The following is a 22361-nucleotide window of genomic DNA, read 5'->3' as shown; positions in this document are numbered from 1 at the left end:
ACTAATTGTTATTAAGAACACACTAAATTCATGTGATATTTGTCTCACTTGTTTTTCCACTCATTCACAGACCAGGCCCAAGGACATTCACACATCCCATGCACTTGGGGGCGGTTATCTGGCCCGAGATACCATTCTCACGAGTTTGGGCTATAACTTTTTACAGTTACGAGAAATGTACTTCAAAGTAATCTGTCCAAGGCCCTTTACATATTATTATGTTAGTATTATGTCTTCGACCATCCGGATGGTCATGTTAGTATTGATCTTTCTTTATCATCCAGATGGCTGGAACTGCACATCTTGCTTTCCCACATTTTACTTCCCAACAGTGGAAGTGTAATATAATCAATCTGCCAAGCTTCTCCATACTTATACTTTAACCATCACCCCCCATACCATACAGGCTTTAACCGTTTCACTTGTTTGATTTCAGTGCAAGTACAGTCCAATAAACTCTGTTATCCCTTTCCTCCACCTGGTTGGAGGCAGGGCACCTCTAATTCCTGTTTTGCACAGTCTCTGGGTGTGAATTAGAGGTTCCTTCAAGAGCATCAGAATGTCTTCTGCCCCTTTTGTAAACTGGAGCAGCCACCTTCTTAGGAGTTTTTCCTTTTATCTCACGTACTCGTTCTTGAAGTTCTGAGGTAGGTCTTCCGTGCCACTTATTCGTGTTTTCTCCCTGCTCATGTAGGAAGAACCACAGTGAACCTCTTTTTGTGGGCTGTCTCTGCCCTCTCTCTCGAGATTGGAAACGTCTTTTCCTAATAGCTGAAACATAGGTTTGTGCAGGTCGTGAATGGTACGTGTCTTCTCTGAGTTCTTTGATTTCTTGCAACAACTTTTCAAACCGGTCATCAGATTTTTCACACAGTTTCTCCACAGCAGAGACACAAGCCCACAGAGAACCAGCAAGGCTGTCCTCAAAGTTCCGGAGCTGGTCAATCACTTCAGTAATATCTTGTACACCTCTAGCTGACCAGACCATTCCTGCCAATGACTTAGCATATGCAGGTGGTGCACTTTGTACAAATCTGCGCCACAGAGGTCGTGTACAATTGATTCTGTCTGGGTCTGTCCCCTCTTGGTTGTCTGGTCCAAAATAGATGATCTCTCGCACTGCTAATTCTCTCAGGAACTGGATACCTCTCTCCATAGTATTCCATTTCCCTAACTTGGATATACAATCTTCCTTGTAGGGAAATCTTACTTTCATAGCTGCCAAGAGTCGGGTCCAGAGAGTAGTGGCATTAGAGTCTCTTGAAATTGCCCTATCAGTGGTGGAATCTTTTGACAGAGATCCCAGTGCCTGATTTCACCACCTTCTAATTCAATTGTTTCTGCCCCATTGTCCCAGCATCGCAGCAGCCAGGTTAAAATATTCTCACCTTCACGACGACTAAAGTCTTTTCGCAGATCTCTCAGCTCACCTGGAGAAAAGGACCGAGTGGTGGTCACTTCATCTCCTCCCTGTCCTGATGGTGCCCCTTGGGTTGATGTTGGCCCTGTGCCATCACCTGCTGCACGAGTAGTCTTTCTAGTGACTTTCTTAAAACCGGCAACTGATGCTGATATGGGTTCACCATCATTCGATTCATTTCCAGAGTCTGAATGTCTGTCACAGTGATTGCTGTGGTTACAGCAGCAACAGTGAGCAGTGTGTGAAGAAGGGGGGGCTGCCTTGTTAGCCTTTGAGGCTGGAGAGGTAATGTTATCTGCAGCAACCTTGGCAGAGGAGCTCTGTGTAGAAGCTGTAGCTTCAGCCTGTGAAGCTGCGATTGGGGGGGCAGTGGCTGCAGCAGCAGCTTTCACTGTTTTGCCTTTACTCGAGTGGCTCGGAGTGCTTTTTGCTAAAGCTTCCGAAGACGCATCGCAAATCCCAGGACTAAAAAGAGATGCAAACCTCCTATTGAACCTCATTTCTTTTAACAGAAGCACAAACTGACACACATTCAGCAAACCAGATAGCACCATCACAGTTCTATCAAAGCTCCAAGGATATTCAAAGTTGTGTAAAACATTTGCAAACTGTCTCAGTGAAAAGACAAAAGTATGGTTAGTCACCCTTTCTAAAGATTCGCTTGACCAGTTAGCAAACACATAGCCGTACTGCTGTTTAATCTCTCCCAGAGGCTTTTCAAGGTACAGCAGAAGCGAGTAGAAATTCATTAGCGACTGCAGTGTAATGAAATAAACCAGTGCCAAAACACACAATATCATCATGACCGCTGTCCAGTTTCTTGTTGTTATATAATGAATACTTCGATTCAGAAAGAAACACCAACACAGATAAGGAATCAGTGAGCACAATGTAGAAAATAACTGATACAACTTATGCCATAACATCTTTAAATCAATGTAATTCGCTTTGCCTTAATACCACTAAATAATATCCGAAGCAAACAGACGCGCGAGTATCACAACTCTATGAGTTGGCATCGTGCCAAGAAAATTGAAAGGTACATCAGAGCAGTAGAAAAGCTAAAAATCTCCAAATTTACCCTTTTCTCTTGCCCCACGTTGGGCGCCAATTATCTGTCAAGGGTTAAGATTGTGGGGTGACAACAAAAACCCTGGCAGGTGTATTGTTAACCTCCTCTCCTCCCCACGTCCCCCTTTTGCCCCTCCCTCTCCTCCCTTCCCACTCAGGACAGGCGATCGGGAGGGAAAGAAGGACAGAGAGAAGAGAGTTGGAAAAGTTAAAGATGTTTTACTAATGCTACTAATAAGAATAGAGAAAATAATACAAAATATACAAAACCAATCTTGTAAGTCTCAGCAACTGCAGAGCCAGCACCCAAAGTCCTGGATTAGACTCTGTAGCCAACCGGAGCTGGATTCAGTCTGTCACTAGGTCTCAGTTCGCAGGGACGACCAGCAAGGTCCTCTCCTAATGTCAGCCATGAGGAAAAAGGGAAAAGGGGGAAAAAGGGATGAGATCCTCGTGATCTCCCACTTTTATATGAAGTATTCACGTGAATGGAATGTTATACACCATTGGTCAGTCTCTCGGTCATCAGTTTTCTCGTTGCCCCTCTCGCGAGATGTCCATCCGTGCTTATCAATAAGTTTGCATTCCATTGCTAGGTTTAACCAAAACATGTGTTGGGTTCTCCAGGAAAATGCAGCTAACATGAAGGCTTTAGCTGACAGGTAAATTCACTAAAAGAGAAACTTGTTTTTAACAAAACCAGGACATTCCACCCCTTATAATATGACATTCACTGAATACTTAAACCTTATTAATACAATCTATCAATACAATCTAATTAATCACTACTACTATATATATATATATACACATATGTACATATATACACAGGAGTAATTAATCAGAGTGTTGCTTTATCCATGCGAGCCACGGAACCTGACACACCAATATGATGTTCACAGAGTTCGCTTTATTGTCGGACCGGGCTAGCTTTATAGCAAAGCTGCCCTGTCCACGCGCCTTACAACAACGTGATTGGTTGTAACTCGTGTTATACAATAACATGATAGGCTGCATGTACTGTCCACGCGCTCTGCACGCATGTGTCCGGCGATTGCTCACTCATTGTTACCTTCTAATGGTGCTCCTTTAGTCTCTTTTGTCTCTGGCTTCACCTCTCAGCCAGGCTGGCGACAACCCCATCCCCCTGGGGCGGGGGGGGCTCTGCCACTACATCTCCCCCTCTTTTATTTTATATTAACAATACGCCGTATCATGCTTTAAATACAGTGTGAAATACAGGGTAAGAACATTAAGGCTAATACAATTACAATTAACAAGAACAAACCTGTTTTCAATATTCCTTTTAACCAAACAAGGCATTCACCCCAAAAAACCCAATATCTTCTGTTATTTTCTTGTTCTGCAAATCTTCTATCTTTTTAACTTTTAAGTTCAAACAACACATACAATCAAACTCTTCATAACTGTGAACATGTCCAATAACAAAACATTAATTGCTGCTCTGTTTTACAAAGTGGTATTCTCAACATTGGCTACATTCGTTGCTTAAAGCGATAACATGTCTGAGGTTAAGGGTTGTCATCACTGCAATCGGTTTCTTCTCTGTTAGCTAGCCAAGGTCTCACCCACTTTGCTGGGATCCATGAATTTTTGTGGTTACCTGTAGAAACACAAGCATATCCCCTTCCCCAGGTTATTAGTGACATAGGACCTTCCCATTGTTGTGTTGTCGGATTAAACACACTAACCTTAGGCACATTTTCGGAAAAATCTTTGACATTTTTGATATGGTGCATAACAATTGGTTCCATTTCAGTTTCACTTTTAGGATTAAGCCAGTTCAGCACATACAATGCCTTCATCAATACCTCTTCTGGGCTCACACCAATTCCCCCTTGTTTTTTCAAAACAGACAAAAGATTTTTTAATGCACGGTGTGCACGCTCAATAATTGCTTGGCCAGTAGAATTATAAGGGATTCCAAACAGGTGTTGTACCTTCCACTGGGTGAGGAAGGCTGCAAGTCTGTCAGAGTGGTATGCAGGACCATTATCTGTTTTGATTTGTGTAGGGACACCCATGACAGCAAAAGCTTGTAGTAAATGACGTTTTACTGCCTTTGCATTTGCTGAGGTCAAGGCTGTAGCCCACAGCAGTCCTGAACAGGTATCTATGGAGACATGAATGTACTTTTGTCTGCCAAATGGTGCAAATTCAGTAATATCAGTTTGCCATAACTGACCTGGCTGCAAGCCCCGAGGATTTACTCCCTTTTGTTGGAGAGGGACTATGCGGGCACAATCAGGACAAGCTGCAATAATGGCTCGAGCTTGTTCCTTTGTAATTGTAAACTGCTTTCGGAGTGCTGCTGAGGATTGATGAAAGAATTCGTGAGCTTGTCTGGCTTGTTCAAAAGGGGATATATCTGCTACTGCCACAAGTTTGTCTATGGTGCTGTTTCCTTCTACTAGACCACCTGGTATGTTAGTATGGCTTTTTATATGCATGATAAATACTGGTGCTGTCCTATAATCTAATACGTTCCACAAATCTAACAATGCTTCAAACAACAAGGAATTGGAAACTCGCTGCAAAAGTGCTCTATGTATTCTTTGTACAATTCCCACAACATAAAGAGAATCTGTTACCAGATTAACTGGAGAGTTATGCCATTTTTGCAATGCTGCTAAGCATATTGAGGGCAGTTTCTTTTAAGATGTCCTGTCTGTCCGCAAGTAAAACATGCTAGGCCACAAGAAGGGCTTCGGCCTTTCATTGCAGGCTTAAGTGCTGCAGCCAAGGCTGCAGCGTGGGCTTGAGCATGTATTTTTGCTTTTTCTACCTCCTGTTGCATAATCGGTACCTGTGTGCGAGCTTCCACCATCTCTGCTAAAGAAGCAGTTTTTCCCAAACCGGCTAATATCTGTTGGCATTGGGTGTTTGCATTCATCATAGCCAAATCTTTCCCCACAGCAGCTTTTGCCTCTGGAGTCAAGTTAGGAGAGGCATCTATCACTTCTTTTAAACGATCCACAAATGTCATATATGGTTCCCCAGGATCCCACTCTATTGTAGAATAGGGTGGCACAGGGTTACCTCTATTTGGCAATTCTTTCACTGCCGCCAAGGCAAGCCCTTGCGTTTGCTGCAAAATCCTTGGATGAAGTGCTGCCTGAGTAGCACCATCCGCATATTGCCCACGACCCAGTAACTGGTCCATGCTAGCTAACCGCAACGGATCATCAGCTGGTAAACGAACATTTTCTAATACTGCCAATTCCACTTTCCCCTGCCACTTGTCCAAGAACAGCAAATACCCCGTTGGAGGAAGCAATAACTCCATCAACGCCCTAATATCTGTTTGAGTTAGTACTTGCTCCTTGAAAAATGAATTGATTAGCTGCATCACATGCTTATTATCCGTACCATATTGCATAACTGCACTTTGCAATTGCTTAACCGTTTTCCAATCAAAAGGCGACCACTGCCTTTGTCCTCTATTATCTATGTGCACTGGCACTGCTGTAATACTACCAGGTAACATGATCCCTTCAATAGTTGCATCTCTGATTACTCCTTGCCAACGTTGCCCTGCATTATAAGAATGATCTCGAGGAATATCTCTACCCTGATGCACAGGGGCAGCACCCAAATTATCATTATTATCACTGCTATACAATTCCCTTGTGTTTCCCTGTGGATCAGTAAGTCGGCGCATATTTGCAAACCGATCTGCTAACCCAGTCTCCAGCCCTTTTCCATATCGCGCTCTCAAATATTCATCTGCTTCTCTTACAGACCACATCCCATCTTCAACACATTGTCTAGCCCATTTTTGTATTCGCTCCCTTTTGATACGGAGCTCCTCCGGAGTGAGGTCTAATTCCACCCCCTCCCTTTCCTGTTTTCCCCGTTTTTCACATTCCCTGCCAATTGCCTCCAGCCCGTCCTTAATTGCATCTGACGCCTTTTTATATGCTATTAACCGCGAAGTTTTACTGTTACCGCCATCTAGTCGTTTCATAGCTTCTAGAACTTCTTGTATCTGGCTCTCCTGCCGTCTCAGTAAGTCCTTCAGGCTCTGCACGTGGCTCTCCTCCTGGAACTCAGGGCGATTCTGCGGTGCTCCGTCCTGGTGTTCCATCGGGTCCTCCGGCAAAGGCACGTCGGCTGGATTAACTTGTCCTGGCTTGTTGAAACTTGCCGGTTGCTGCCATTCGTTGTCGGAGCCAGGCAATGGCTCAACGGGCGCAGAGGGTATAATTTGCTCTCCGCCCCAGAACTCCAGATCTGATACGGGACATACCAGCGGTGTTGATTCTTCGGAGTTCTCGGAGGGTGGGCAGCTCGCGGCGGGCGGCTCCGAGGGGACGGCACACAGCTCCGGCTCCTCTGAGACTTCCTGCATTAGCTGCCTGACCTCCCGCCAGGGTCCGGCGAGATCGCAAGCCTCGCGGCTCCCCCTTGTAACCGCTTCCCATAGTTCGGTCCCTATGTCCTCCCATGTACTGGGAGAAAAAAATTCGTCCGTCGAACGAACACAGCCCTTACGCTGGGCGAATAGTAAAAGGCGCTCCACCGCGTCTTTTTCCAAAATTCTTCCTGTTCTTGCAGCCAGCTGCAGAATACTTCTCACTATTATTTTTTCTTCCACGGATGCCGTGTTTCCCATGCCACCTGCTTCTTCGTAGGCCTACTTTCCGCTATGATTGAGCGCTGGGCTGGTGTCGCCCCCAGGTGGCGTCCTCGCGTCTTCACTTCCGGCGATCTTGCTTCGATACGAAGTATCACGTCGGGGTCACCAAAGTGTTGCTTTATCCATGCGAGCCACGGAACCTGACACACCAATATGATGTTCACAGAGTTCGCTTTATTGTCGGACCGGGCTAGCTTTATAGCAAAGCTGCCCTGTCCACGCGCCTTACAACAACGTGATTGGTTGTAACTCGTGTTATACAATAACATGATAGGCTGCATGTACTGTCCACGCGCTCTGCACGCATGTGTCCGGCGATTGCTCACTCATTGTTACCTTCTAATGGTGCTCCTTTAGTCTCTTTTGTCTCTGGCTTCACCTCTCAGCCAGGCTGGCGACAACCCCATCCCCCTGGGGCGGGGGGGGCTCTGCCACTACATCAGTGGACCATCCTTTGAAAAATTCATTAAGTTCATTTTGTCACAACAGTCTCCCAGGGCAGGAAAAATGGTACAAGTGCATCTCATGACCACTGTTTGTGGGTTAAGGACACCAACTTCGAAGAAGGTGTCGGGCGCCACTTGAAGAAGCTAGCTCTAGTTTCATCACCATTGTCTTGATCTGAAAGACACTTATTAAACATTGTTAGTGCGGCAATTCACATCATACAGTTCAACATTGCATATTTTCACCTAAAATGATATCCCCTTGAGGTACACACTGAACTTCTCCATCCTTAAGCATCACCCACCAGGTGCTGCCAGGTCCCTGGGCAAAAACAATCCCACGAATAGGTTTGCCTTTGCCTGAGGCAGGAGTAACCCAGACTGCCTTTCCTAAGATATTTTTCATGTGTACTACAGGGACTTTATCTCCTTCTACAGTACGTAGAATTTCTGATTGGGCAGGCCCGGCTCGGTTGGTTGATCCCCTAGTGTTGACCAACCAAGTGGCTTTTGCTTAATGTGAATCCCAGTTTTTAAAGGTTCCACCACCAAGTGCCTTTAGTGCAGTTTTTAACAAACCATTGTACCTTTCAATTTTCCCAGAGGCTGGTGCATGATATGGAATATGATATACCCACTCAATACCATGTTCTTTGGCCCAATTGTCTATAATACTGTTTTTGAAATGAGTACCATTGTCTGATTCAATTCTTTCTGGCGTACCGTGCCGCCAAAGGACTTGCTTCTCAAGGCCCAAGATAGTATTTTGGGCTGTAGCATGAGGTACGGCATATGTTTCCAACCATCCAGTGGTTGCTTCCACCATTGTAAGTACATAACGCTTACCTTGACGTGTTTGTGGAAGTGTCATATAATCAATCTGCCAAGCTTCTCCATACTTATACTTTAACCATCGCCCCCCATACCATACAGGTTTTAACCGTTTTGCTTGTTTGATTTCGGCGCAAGTTTCACATTCATGAATAACCTGTGAAATAGTGTCCATAGTTAAATCCACCCCTCGATCACGAGCCCATTTGTATGTTGCATTTCTACCTTGATACCCTGAAGCATCATGGGCCCACCGAGCTAGGAAAAGTTCATCTTTATGTTGCCAGTCCAAGTCCACCTCAGATACTTTAATCTTAGCAGCTTGATCTGCTTGGTGGTTGTTTAGATGTTCCGCAGTGGCTCGACTTTTAGGCACATGAGCATCTACATGACGAACTTTCACAGGCAGGCTCTCTAGCTGAGCAGCAATGTCTTGCCACAGTGTGGCAGCCCAAATGGGTTTACCTCTGCGCTGCCAGTTGCTTTTCTTCCATTGCTGTAGCCACCCCCATAAGGCATTTGCTGCCATCCATGAGTCAGTATAGAGATAAAGTATTGGCCACTTCTCTCATTCAGCAATGTCCAAAGCCAGCTGGATGGCTTTCACTTCTGCAAACTGACTGGATTCACCTTGTCCTTCAGTGGCTTCTGTAACTTGTCGTGTGGGATTCCACACAGCAACTTTCCATCTTCGATGTTTTCCTACAAGACGACAGGATCCATCTGTGAACAGTGCATACTGCTTATCAGTCTCTGAAAGCGTATTATATGGTGGTGCTTCTTCAGCACGTTTTACTTCCTCCTCATCTGGAGACATCCCAAAGTCTTTGCTTTCTGGCCATTCTGTAATCACTTCTAATATCCCTGGACGGTTCAGACTTCCAATTCGAGCTCGTTGTGTGATCAGTGCAATCCATTTACTCCATGTAACTTCGGTTGCATGATGTGGAGAGGGAACCGTCCCCTTGAACATCCAGCTCAGCACCGGCAGTCGAGGTGCCAGGAGGAGCTGTGCTTCAGTGCCGATCACTTCTGAAGCACCTCGAACTCCTTCATATGCGGCTAGTATCTCCTTTTCAGTTGGAGTATAGTTGGCCTCAGATCCTTTGTATCCTCGACTCCAAAAACCTAAGGGTCGACCTCGGGTTTCTCCTGGTGCTTTCTGCCAGAGGCTCCAGGTAAGTCCAGTATCTCCGGCTGCGGTGTAGAGCACATTTTTAACATCTAGTCCAGTTCGGACTGGTCCAAGGGCCACCGCATGAGTTATCTCACGCTTAATTTGTTCAAAGGCTTGTTGTTGTTCAGGGCCCCACTCAAATTGGTTCTTTTTACGAGTCACTCGATAGAGAGGGCTCACAATGTGGCTGTAGTCAGGAATATGCATTCTCCAAAAACCTACAACGCCCAAGAAAGTCTGTGTCTCCTTTTTATGAGTAGGTGGAGACATTGCTGCAATTTTGTTGATCACATCCATTGGGATCTGACGACGGCCATCTTGCCATTTTATTCCTAAAAACTGGATCTCTTGTGCAGGTCCCTTGACCTTGCTTCGTTTTATGGCAAAACCAGCATCCAAAAGAATATGAATTATTCTCTCACCTTTCTCGAAGACTTCTTTCGCTGTGTCGCCCCATACGATGATGTCATCAATATATTGCAAGTGTTCTGGAGCTTCACCTTGCTCCAGCGTGGTCTGGATCAGTCCATGGCAGATGGTAGGACTGTGTTTCCACCCCTGGGGCAAGCGATTCCATGTATACTGGATGCCCCTCCAGGTGAAAGCAAACTGCGCCCTGCACTCTGCTGCTACAGGAATAGAGAAAAATGCATTAGCAATGTCAATTGTAGCATACCACTTGGCTGCCTTTGACACCAGTTCAAATTGCAGTTCTAGTATGTCAGGCACAGCAGCACTCAGTGGTGGTGTAACTTCATTCAGGCCACGATAGTCTTCAGTTAGTCTCCACTCATCACTAGACTTTCGCACTGGCCAGATTGGGCTGTTAAAAGGTGAGCGAGTCTTACTGATCACACCCTGGCTTTCCAATTGACGGATCAGCTTCTGGATAGGAATCAAAGAGTCTCGATTGGTGCGGTATTGCCAGCGATGCACCGTCGTGGTAGCAATTGGCACCTGCTGATCGTCAACCATCAGCAGTCCTACAACAGAAGGGTCATCTGAAAGACCAGGCAAATCAGACAGCTGTTCAATTTTCTCAGTGTCCACAGCTGCTATACCAAATGCCCACCTATACCCTTTTGGGTCCTTAAAATACCCTCTCCTGAGGTAGTCTATGCCAAGGATGCACGGAGCATCTGGACCAGTCACAATGGGATGCTTTTGCCAGTTTTTTCCAGTTAGGCTCATTTCAGCCTCTACAACAGTCAGCTCCTGGGATCCCCCAGTCACTCCAACAATATTGATGGATTGCGTTCCTTTAAAATTAGAAGGAATTATTGTGCACTGAGCACCAGTGTCCACTAAAGCTTTGTACTCCTGGGGTTGTGTTGTACCAGGCCATAGTATTTGTACAGTCCAATAAACTCTGTTATCCCTTTCCTCCACCTGGTTGGAGGCAGGGCACCTCTAATTCCTGTTTTGCACAGTCTCTGGGTGTGAATTAGAGGTTCCTTCAAGAGTATCAGAATCTCTTCTGCCCCTTTTGTAAACTGGAGCAGCCACCTTCCTAGGAGTTTTTCCTTTTATCTCACGTACTCGTTCTTGAAGTTCTGAGGTAGGCCTTCCATGCCACTTATTCATGTTTTCTCCCTGCTCATGTAGGAAGAACCACAGTGAACCTCTTTTTGTGGGCTGTCTCTGCCCTCTCTCTCGAGATTGGAAACCCCTTCTCCTAACAGCTGAAACATAGGTTTGTGCAGATCGTGAACGGTACGATTCTTCTCTGAGCTCTTTGATTTCTTGCAACAGCTTTTCAAACCGGTCATCAGATTTTTCACACAGTTTCTCCACAGAAGAGACACAAGCCCGTAGAGAACCAGCAAGGCTGTCCTCCAAGTACCGGAGCTGCTCAATCACTTCATTAATTTCTTGTACACCTCTAGCTGACCAGACCATTCCTGCCAATGACTTAGCATATGCAGGTGGTGCACTTTGTACAAATCTGCGCCACATAGATTTTGTACAATTGATTCTCTCTGGGTCTGTCCCCTCTTGGCTGTTTGGTCCTAGATAGATGATCTCTCACACAGCTAATTCTCTCAGGAACTGGATACCTCTCTCCATAGTATTCCATTTCCCTAACGTGGATATACAATCTTCCTTGTAGGGAAATCTGACTTTCATAGCTGCCAGGAGTCGGGTCCAGAGAGCAGCGGCATTAGACTCTCTTGAAATTGCCCTATCAATGGTGGAATCTTTTGACAGAGATCCCAGCTGCCTGGCTTCACCACCTTCTAATTCAATTGTTTCTGCCCCATTGTCCCAGCATCGCAGCAGCCAGGTTAAAATATTCTCGCCTTCACGACGACTAAAGTCTTTTCGCAGATCTCTCAGCTCACCTGGAGAAAAGGACCGAGTGGTGGTCACTTCATCTCCACCCTGTCCTGATGATGCCCCTTGGGTTGATGTTGGCCCTGTGCCATCACCTGCTGCATGGGTAGTCTTTCTAGTGACTTTCTTACAACCGGCAACTGATGCTGATATGGGTTCACCATCATTTGATTCATTTTCAGAGTCTGAATGACTGTCACAGTGATTGCTGTGGTTACAGCAGCAACAGTGAGCAGTGTGTGAAGACGGGGGGGCTGCCTTGTTAGCCTTTGAGGCTAGAGAAGTAACGTTATCTGCAGCGACCTTGGCAGAGGAGCTCTGCGTAGGAGCTGTAGCTTCAGCCTGTGAAGCCGCAGTTGGGGGGGCAGTGGCTGCAGCAGCAGCAGCTTTGGCTGTTTTGCCTTTTCTCGAGCGGCTAGGAGTGCTTTTTGCTAAAGCTTCCGAAGACGCACCGCAAATCTCAAGACTAAGAAGAGACGCAAACCTCCTATTGAACCTCATTTCTCTTAACAGTAACACAAACTGACACACATTCAGCAAACCAGATAACACCATCACAGTTCTATCAAAGCTCCAAGGATATTCAAAGTTCTCTAAAACATTTGCAAACTGTCCTAGTGAAAACACAAAAGTATTGTTAGTCAGCCTTTCTAAAGATTCGCTTGACCAATTAGCAAATATAGAGCCATTCTGCTCTTTAATCTCTCCTGGAGGTTTTTCAAGGTAAAGCAGAAGCGAGTAGAAATTCATTAGCGGCTGCAGTATAATGAAATAAACCAATGCCAAACCACACAGAATCATCATGACCGCTGTCCAGTTTCTTGTTGTTGTATAATGAATACTTCGATTCAGAAAGAAACACCAACACAGATATGGGATCAGCGAGCACAATGTAGAAAATAACTGATACAACTTTTGCCATAACATTTTTAAATCAATGTAATTCACTTTGCCTTAATATCACTAAAAAATATCCAAAGCAAGCAGACGCACGAGTATCACAACTCTATGAGTTGGCACCGTGCCAAGAAAATTGAAAGGTACGTCAGAGCAGTAGAAAAGTCAAAAATCTTCAAATTTACCCCTTTCTCTTGCCCCACGTTGGGCGCCAATTATCTGTCGAGGGTTAAGATTGCGGGGTGACAATCAAACCCTGGCAGATGTATTGTTAACCTCTTCTCCCCCCCACTTCCCCCTTTTGTCCCTCCCTCTCCCCCCTTCCCACTCAGGACAGGCGATCGGGAGGGAAAGAAGGACAGAGAGAAGAGAGTTGGAAAAGTTAAAGATGTTTTACTAATGCTACTAATAAGAATAGAGAAAATAATACAAAATATACAAAACCAATCTTGTAAGTCTCAGCAACTGCAGAGCCAGCACCCAAAGTCCTGGATTAGACTCTGTAGCCAACCGGAGCTGGATTCAGTCTGTCACTAGGCCTCAGTTCGCAGGGACGACCAGCAAGGTCCTCTCCTAATGTCAGCCATGAGGAAAAAGGGAAAAGGGGGAAAAAGGGGCTGAGATCCTCGTGATCTCCCACTTTTATATGAAGTATTCACGTGAATGGAATGTTATACACCGTTGGTCAGTCTCTCGGTCATCAGTTTTCTCGTTGCCCCTCTCGTGAGATGTCCATCCATGCTTATCAATAAGTTTGCATTCCATTGCTAGGTTTAACCAAAACACGTGTTGGGTTCTCCAGGAAAATGCAGCTAACATGAAGGCTTTAGCTGACAGGCAAATTCACTAAAAGAGAAACTTGTTTTTAACAAAACCAGGACAGTTGGTTTGTTGGCTGCACTTTTCTGGCCAGAATAAAGTCTATTTTGGAACTTGTTGTCTGCCTAAAACTGTCTTTGGGGTACTGTCACGGTCCATTCAGTAATGGACTCATGATGGTTCGTTTACCTTGATCTCGAAGCGCAAAATTAGACAACCAAAATGCCAAGGGGTTTTAATTCAATCAAACAGTGTTACTTTATTATTTTGCCCATAAAGTGGCATGCGATAGAGAAAGAGAAAAAGGGAAAGAAAAAGGAAAGGGGGAAAGAGGGTTGGTTACCATCACGGGTCCAAAGGCATCCCTATGGTCCCAGGTCCCAAACAGCATCCTGCCAGTCCTCTGTCGTGATCCGTGATCCTTTGGTGGGGAGACCTCAACAATGTCCAGTCAGGAACCATCTTTTATGCTTCTTCACCCCCTCTCACTCCCATGGGTCGAGGCCAATCTCCGCCTTTGTTTTGCAATCCAGGCTTAACTGCACAGGCTCGAAGAATCTCCGCTTCACCTGCCAGAACCTGTCTGCGCCTTTGTGGTCTCACGTTCAGGGGTCTCTTTCTGGTCCTTTGGGTGACCTCAAGACCCTCGGCGAGCCTCTGCGCATGCTCTTCTTCATTGGTCTTAGTAACAGGGAGGAGGTGGGGGGGCAGGTTTGGCTGAAGCAGCAGGTGGAAATCCATCTTCTGGACAACAGCTATTGTCCCCAGATCGGAGAGACCTGTATAACACAGTTTTTTTCCTCAGGCCTCTCTCCAAGTCGTTGTCCATCTGTTCTTGATGGCAATGTTCAAGCAGATACTGTTCTTTGGACTGACTCCTGCACCACCCCATGGCTGAACATTATTATCAGGAGCTTGTGGCAGTAACACAATCCTCAAAGAGAGGTATAGAGGAAGAAAAGGAAAAGTGGTTTATATCCACGTGATCCGCTTTGTATCAATGGTTTTAGGGATGTCTACATTGGAGGGTACACTAAACAAATTATGTGCATTAAGTACAGATGTTAAATGTGTCAAACGCTTTACCAAATTCCAATTTAAAACATGCAATATGGCGGACAGAACAAAACCTATCAAAACTAATACTAAGAGAACAACTATGGAGTGACACAACTTGTTCAGGATGCCTGTAGCAGTAGGTGACCACCCAAAAAGCGTGTCCCACCACTTATGTTCAACATCTTTTTCTACTCAACACACGGTGAATTTCTTCAGCATTGTGGTGAACGGTTATCAAGGTTTTCTGTCCATTTACTTGAACTTCTTCCAAGATCTTGATCAAGTCGTGGTGTTGCAACAATTGCTTTACCAATGTGAGATTCATCCTGACAGGTGTAGGTAGTAATTTGTAAATTGGTGTATCATTAGATTGTATAAGTTGATGAGATATAACTGGTGCTAAATAAGAAAAATCACATCCAGTAATTTTAACAAAATTACAAACACAAAAATTTGAATGATTTCTAATATTTACCATCACTGTATCTACTAATATAGAGTTACAAGCAGTCCTCAAGCACACACAACCTTTGCCAATATACACTAATACAGTTTCTTGATTGTCAGGACGAATCTCAAAATGACAAAAATTCTGCTCAGTGTTCAGACAAATGTCTTGAGCACTGATTGTATTACTTTCACAGATGAATCCTTGCTGTTCTCGCACAATACAAGATTCTAAATTGACAGTTTGCCATTTTTCCTCTACTTTTTGGACCCATACTCTGTGTTCGAAAGGATAGAGTATAGTTCTGTTGTGGTTCAATCCTAATGCAATGATAGGGTAAATTATGTATATTGAAGCATTGTGTATGGTTAACACAAAGGTCGTGGCTGTGTTTGTGATGGGGTTATAAGTGAAGTTTACTAAAGTAAACTAAAGTAAAGTGGCTTCTCTTATGATTGAGGTGGCTACTGATTGCATCCACAGTTGTGCCTGAGTACAACTGAGAGCCAAAGAAAGGTTATTTTGGACCACACTAAGTGTGTCTTTTATATTTACTTCTGGTAGCCAATTTATTCATTAATATTTCTGAATCAATACCATTTAAGACTTCCAATCCTGTCCCCAACACACCAGTTAGGTCTTTAACTTAATCTTTACTATCCCACTCCCATTCAATTACTACAGTAGGTAAGTGAAAAGATGTAGAAAAGCATTAGCAGCTTATACTATTGGTCATTTTAAAAATTTAGGCCTTCAGATTCGATTAATGAATGATTTGTGTTATTCTCTGTTTCCCTCAGAGTTCTTCTGCAAAAAGGAAAACAAACAGGGCTCGTCTCCTTGAGGCAAGAATAATTAAAATGATACAATTATCCGGGGGTGCAGCTTGTGGTTTTGGAAAAGTTCCAAACCATTCTCACAATTGTTTCACAGTGTTTTCACCTGTAGCCCTGCCAAAAGCTTCAGTTTGGACCAATTCTGGGGTTATTCCCCCCCACCAGCACAAAATGTTTACCTCCTGTTTGCTTAAAGGGGCTAAAATAATCCACCTGCCAGATATCCCACAAACCTTTACCCTCCCTTAAATGTAGAGGGTTGTCTTCTAAAGGGTGCCTTTCAAGCTGTCTTCGACATTGTTTGCTGACCAGGGCTTCATGATACAAGCCTTTAGCTCCAGTGTGTTTGCATTTTACATGTAACCATTCTAACAAGCGTTCCCAGTCTTCTGAAATTTGGTCCTTTTGTACGGGGGCCAGTCTTGCTAACTCATCAGCTCAGTTATTCCATTTTCTGCGGATCCCCCATCTACCTGATGAGAAGCTACCCAGCCCACAGCTTGTATAGCTAGGTTTTTTAAAGTTCCTTCAGATATTGAGAAAATGTTACAATAGTGTTCAATCTGAGCATACCACTTTCATACTGAGGCTTCCTGGACCACCTCATCAGGGGTACGGGCCCCAGAAGTGACTGTTTTTATTATTTTAAATGAGCTTCTTAATACGATCGGCTGTTGTCATGCAATCTTCTCTACTTCTACTAGAGTCAGGCTAGCAACGAACAAACTTTTCTCCCAGGCACACTGGGAGTTAAAAAGAGAATGGGCATTTATTACCACTCTTTGTTCTCACATTTCTTGTATAACCGGTTTGATACCTTTCTTGGCACCCAGGGGAAGGGGGTATTGTTCTGTGGACTGTAAGGCACTGAGGACGCAAAAATGTCACTTCAAGGGAGAAACCCCACACCTTTTAGCATCTTCTTCCTTCAGAGCAGAAATCTGTGCACTGGCATCGATTAAAAAGGTTACAAGTGCATGCTTAGGACCCACTATAGCCGTGATCAATAAATCTCCCCTCTTTGTGTGTGTGAGCTGTTGGATATAAATCCATCCTCCATCCCCCTGCCCACTACTAGGGAATGGAGGTTCTAGTTTTCCTGTTTCTCGGAGAGACTCTGGAAGTCCCCTTATCAAGGGAGTTATCATGTCAGGATTCACTGGCAGCATCATTGGGGATTCATATTCGGGAATCAATTTTCTTTCATGTATCATTTGCAAGCAGGCTGCTTTGTGTACACTTTCTAGCAATTGATTGGGTGTGCCAGTGATTGCCAGGGGTTCTCCCCCAGTTAGGGATACGTGTCACACGTACTCCATTTCAGATTCTTTAGGGAGGTGACCACACTCTTTCTTTAGTTTGGTCAGCTCAGTGTCAGTGTAAGGTGTTTGCTTACTTGTAATGTGAGGGTCAGTATGCTCCTCATTGATTTGATTTATTTGTCGGATACTTTTCTCTTCTAGCTCCCACTCTCTCAGCACTCCTGTGTTTTTTAAATATTTTTTTTAATAAGCTATTTTCTTCCTTCTCTTTTTCTAATTGTTGTTCTAAACTGAAGGTAGTTTTTTGCAAAATCTGCACCAGATTTTCAAGGGATTCTATAATTTTGCTTTCATTACTACATCGTCTGAGATGATCTTCAATCGCTGCTACTAGGTTAGCTCCTAGGACAGCACAGACTATAGCTTTATCCTTATTTGATCTAAACTTAGACTTAGTCTATAAAGAAATCACTCGGTCTACTACACTCTGTAAATTAGCCCAATTATCATGAGCCCAGTCTTCTCCAGGTACGGAGGGTCAAGCCCCATACTCTGCTAAAAGTGTGTAGAACGAGTCTCGACTTCTCACATCTCGATTATTAGCCTTTTCAGTCATTCTTATTACGAAGGGGCAAAACCCACTATGGGAAGGCACAACTTAGTTACAAAAGCCACAGCAACTGCTGCATCACCCTTCTCTTTCCTGAGTGGTTGAAGGGGCCAAAAATCTGCTACGGGAAGGCTCAACTTAGTTATACTAACAAATAAGATTACCCCTTCACTCTCCCTAGCAGACAATTCTCATCAACATGAGAGCAACACCCCTTTTGCACTTTGAGATCTTCTGGTTTGATTCCAAGAGACAGAGCCCTCTACACTACCTGCACTCCTCTGTTTCCCAGAATCCTGTCCGTGATGCCAATTTAATGTCACGGTGCATTCGGTGATGGACTCATGATGGTGAGGCGCAGAAATGATCTTACAACCCTTAAGATTGTAAAGAAGGTATGTATTTACAGCGCTGGACACATGAGGGATAATTTCACCTAATACATGTGTAAAATTACAGTAGCTGTGAGCTTGGTTAAATGCAGTCAAGTGTTACATATTCATGAAAGTTTTAGGAATGCCTATACATATTCATAACCTGTCCCCGAGAAGGCAGCTCTTATTACAATGAGTTCCAGGAGACCATTTCCATAGTCTCCACCTCCGGTTCCTCCTAGTTGCACCTGCGCAGTGATCATGAACCCGGGTCCTCTTCTCTGTACACCGTCACCTTTGGTCCAGTGTGATGAGTTGGTTAGGACTCAGACTGCTGAGTTGGTTAAAACTGGCATATCCCCTGTCCTGTGCCCAAGTTTCTGTTATCTAGTTCACCCAAGGATGCACCAAGGATGCACCCAAGGATTACTATCTTTGCAAGGCGTCAGCGAACTCCTTTTTCTCATACAATAAGTTACACAAAGCTAAGCAAGGTTAGGCAATAGTGATGTGGGTTAAAGGGTTAGCTCTCTGTTAGTTCTTTAAGTCTTTAAGTGTTAGTTCTTTAAGTGTTAATTAGTTAATTGTTAATTCCCTGTATCAATGGTTCATTTACCTTGATCTCGAAGAGCAAAATTAAGGCCTGGACACATTCCTGTGTAGCCTCATCTAGGTGTTCCTGCTCCAGCAGGGGGATTGGACTAGATGATCTTTTGAGGTCCCTTCCAATCCCTAACATTCTGTGATTCTGTGAACTAATACTGTTCAAGTCTGAATGGCCACATCACATGTTGTGGGGGTTTGAGTGGATGCAGTAACTGATGTTGCAGTTGTAGTGGCTGCAGTATCCAAGTCAGGAACTGGAGTTGCTGCAGAGTCTGTTGAGGGGGGTGCAGTAGCTATTGTATCTGTTATAAGAACTGACGTAGTTGCAGAATCTGTCTAGGGGGGTACAGTAGCTGGCATGGGCATTTCAGTGGCTGAAGTGCTTGTAGCTTTAAGAGCGGCAATTCCTGTCACTAGCAAAGACTGACACACATTCCAGAGACTCTTCACTCAAATGTCCAGGGATATTCAAAATTCCCCAAAGCATCTATAATTTGCTCTAATGCCACAGGCAGAGAATAGTTAAATAGCTGTCCTAAAATATCACTCCTGAAACTGAGAAAACAAAAGGCACAGGTCTCTTTAATTTCTTCTGCTTCTACCAAAGAATTCCAAAAATGCATACTCCTGAAGTATGATAACAATTAATAGAAATACATCATTGGCTTAATTAGGATTAAATAAATCACTTCTACACAACCCATGAACAAAACTTTTATAACAACTTTATTCTGACTTCCAGAGATGACATTCCACACAAAAATATTAACAATAAGAATTAATCCCAAAAAAGACATTATTAAATCCAACCAAATTTGCAACAGCATCCTTTAAACAAAACCTGTTACAGTTTTTTTCTTATCTTATCCCCGTATGGCTCTCTCTATCCATACTTTCTCTTTCCCCATACGTTCATCTCTCCCTGTATGGGTCACAAATTAAATCTGTCAAGGTTTAAAGCAAGGCAACAATAAACAATGGCAGATGCCCTCTGTTAATCCCCACCACCATAAAAGGTGATAGAAAGATAAGGAAGAAGGACTTCAAGTTAGAAAGAGTCTTACAAGTTGGAAAAATTTTAAAGGTTTTACTAATGCTACTAATAAATAGAGAATAAATATATATACAAAATATACAAAAGCAATCTTGAATGTCCGATATGGAGTTGGCATCACTCCAGCAGCGGCGGAGCTAGGAGCTTGGCTCCAGCAGGTGTAGGGCAGGCACCCGGAAGTCATGGGCGGGACTTCACAGCAAACCAGAAAATGGATTTCAAGGATGCAGGGCCTGAGGCCTATAGATCACAGGCAGACAGACAAGGTTTTCTCCAGATTCTAGCCACGGTCGAAGAGGCGAGACCCTTGTGATCTCTGCTCTTATATAGGGTACATGATGATTATGGGATGGAATACTCAGTTGGTCAATTTTAGTCAGTTGTTCCATCCACTCCTCCTTCCAAATATGTCCCATTATCCGTTAACCTTGGTTACCATAGTAATAAATCTAAGCATGAGCTTCTTCAGCATTCCGTTGGTCCTCTTATCAGCACCAGTACAGTGTCTAGGAAAAATATGCAGTTACTTAGAAGGCACTTAGCTGAACTTAGCTGAAAGGAAAAATCACTAAAAGAGAACTGGTCTTGTTTTTAACAAAACCAGGACACAAGTTTACTGAATAGGGTCTCCCATACAATATTTCAGAAGGGCTTACTTTTTCTCTTATTCTTGAAGTAATGTGAATTCTCAGGAAAACAATTTACAATACATCTATCCATTTTGCATGAGATTCCTGTCACAATTTAGCTAATTGTCTTTTTATAGATTGATTCATTATTTCTACCTTCCCACTACAATGAAGTCTCTAAGGGGTATGTAAATCCCATCTTACCCCTAGAAGAGTAGAAATGGTCTGTATTATTTCTACTATAAAATGTGGAACGGCCAAACCTTGGTATGATTTTATTCAATAATTTCTTTGCTACTTCCCTAGTTTTGTTGGTCCGTCATGGGAAAGTTTCAGGTCATCTGGAAAATTCAGAAAAATCAATTTACCAAAATTGTCCCAGAAAATTCCCTCTTTTTACCTCTCCAGGTGGAGGCTTTAACCCGATCTTACAACTTTGCATTTTAGGTCAAATTGCATATCTTTTAACACTTACTATCATAGCATCTACTCTCATATAGGTTTTGTAGGATCAAGGCACACATTATCGCTTCATTGGCCACTTTCTTTGCAGTTTAACTTCAGATTGTCCAAATTGGTGAGCCTTACAATGCATTACTGACACCTCTGGTGATACTTGTAAAGTCAGAAGTCCTCTTTCTTTCCACATTGTCTCATGTGCATGCACAATTCCAAAAGCATATGCAGAGTCTCTATATATTAACCCACTCGCCTTGTTACAGTTCTTAGGCTCTAATCAAAGCAATCAGCTCAGCTTTCTGTGCTGACATATTTGATGGCAATGATTGTGATTCAGTTATATTCTCTAGTTACCACAGCATATCCAGATGGTCGTTCTTCACTCAGAGCAAAACTGCTCCCATGAACAGAGTCTACTCTGCATCTTCCAGTGGAGAATCCTTTAAGTCTGGTCTGCTAGAAAAAACTTGTTCAGTAGTTGGTTATGATTAAATATAAGCAATAGAATAGCAGGATTCAAAATGTTGTTGTTTTTAAACCTACATCATCCTGTTCCAGTAATGCTGCTTGGTACTGTACCAGGTGACAGCCAACGGTGTCCTTGTTGTTCCAGCACTGAGGCCACAGCATATGGTGCAAATGCAGTAATCTGCTGTCCCAAAGTTAATTTCCCTGCCTCCTGAATCAGCAACACAGTCACAGATACCTGCCAAGCTTCTAATTATTTTACCAGTATGTCACCAAACAAAGCAGGATTGTTCTTAAGTCCTTTTGGCAAACAGTCTAGCAAGCTGCATCTTTCTTCCAGTGGTAGGTCTTTCCCATTCAAAGGTGAAAAGCTTCTGGCTCTCTAAATCCCATCGTATACAGAAAATGCATCTTTCAAGTCTAAAACAGTAAAATAAATGTTATTTCCTGCTATATTAGTCGAAGAGTGTATGGGCTTTGGCACTACCAGGTGCACATTTATCACAATAGGATTAATGGCTCTCAAATATTGTATCAACCAGTATTCCATAGAATGTGGTTTCTTTACTGGCAAAATTGGAGTATTATTTCTCCCTTATGAGTATTATTTCTCCCTTATGAAGAAAGGCTGAGGGAGCTGGGTCTCTTTAGTTTGGAGAAGAGGAGACTGAGGGGTAACCTTATTAATGTTTATAAATATATAAAGGGTGAGTGCCACGAGGATGGAGTCAGGCTCTTCTCAGTGGCAAACAATGATAGGACAAGGGGCAATGGGATCAAGCTGGAACACAAGAGGTTCCACTTAAATTTGAGAAAGAACTTCTTCTCAGTGAGGGTAACAGAGCACTGGAACAGGCTACCCAGGGAGGTTGTGGAGTCTCCTTCCCTGGAGACATTCAAA

Source organism: Patagioenas fasciata, chromosome W, assembly GCF_037038585.1.
Source record: "Patagioenas fasciata isolate bPatFas1 chromosome W, bPatFas1.hap1, whole genome shotgun sequence".
Lineage (NCBI taxonomy): Eukaryota > Metazoa > Chordata > Aves > Columbiformes > Columbidae > Patagioenas > Patagioenas fasciata.
Note: the sequence above shows the minus strand (reverse complement) of the source record.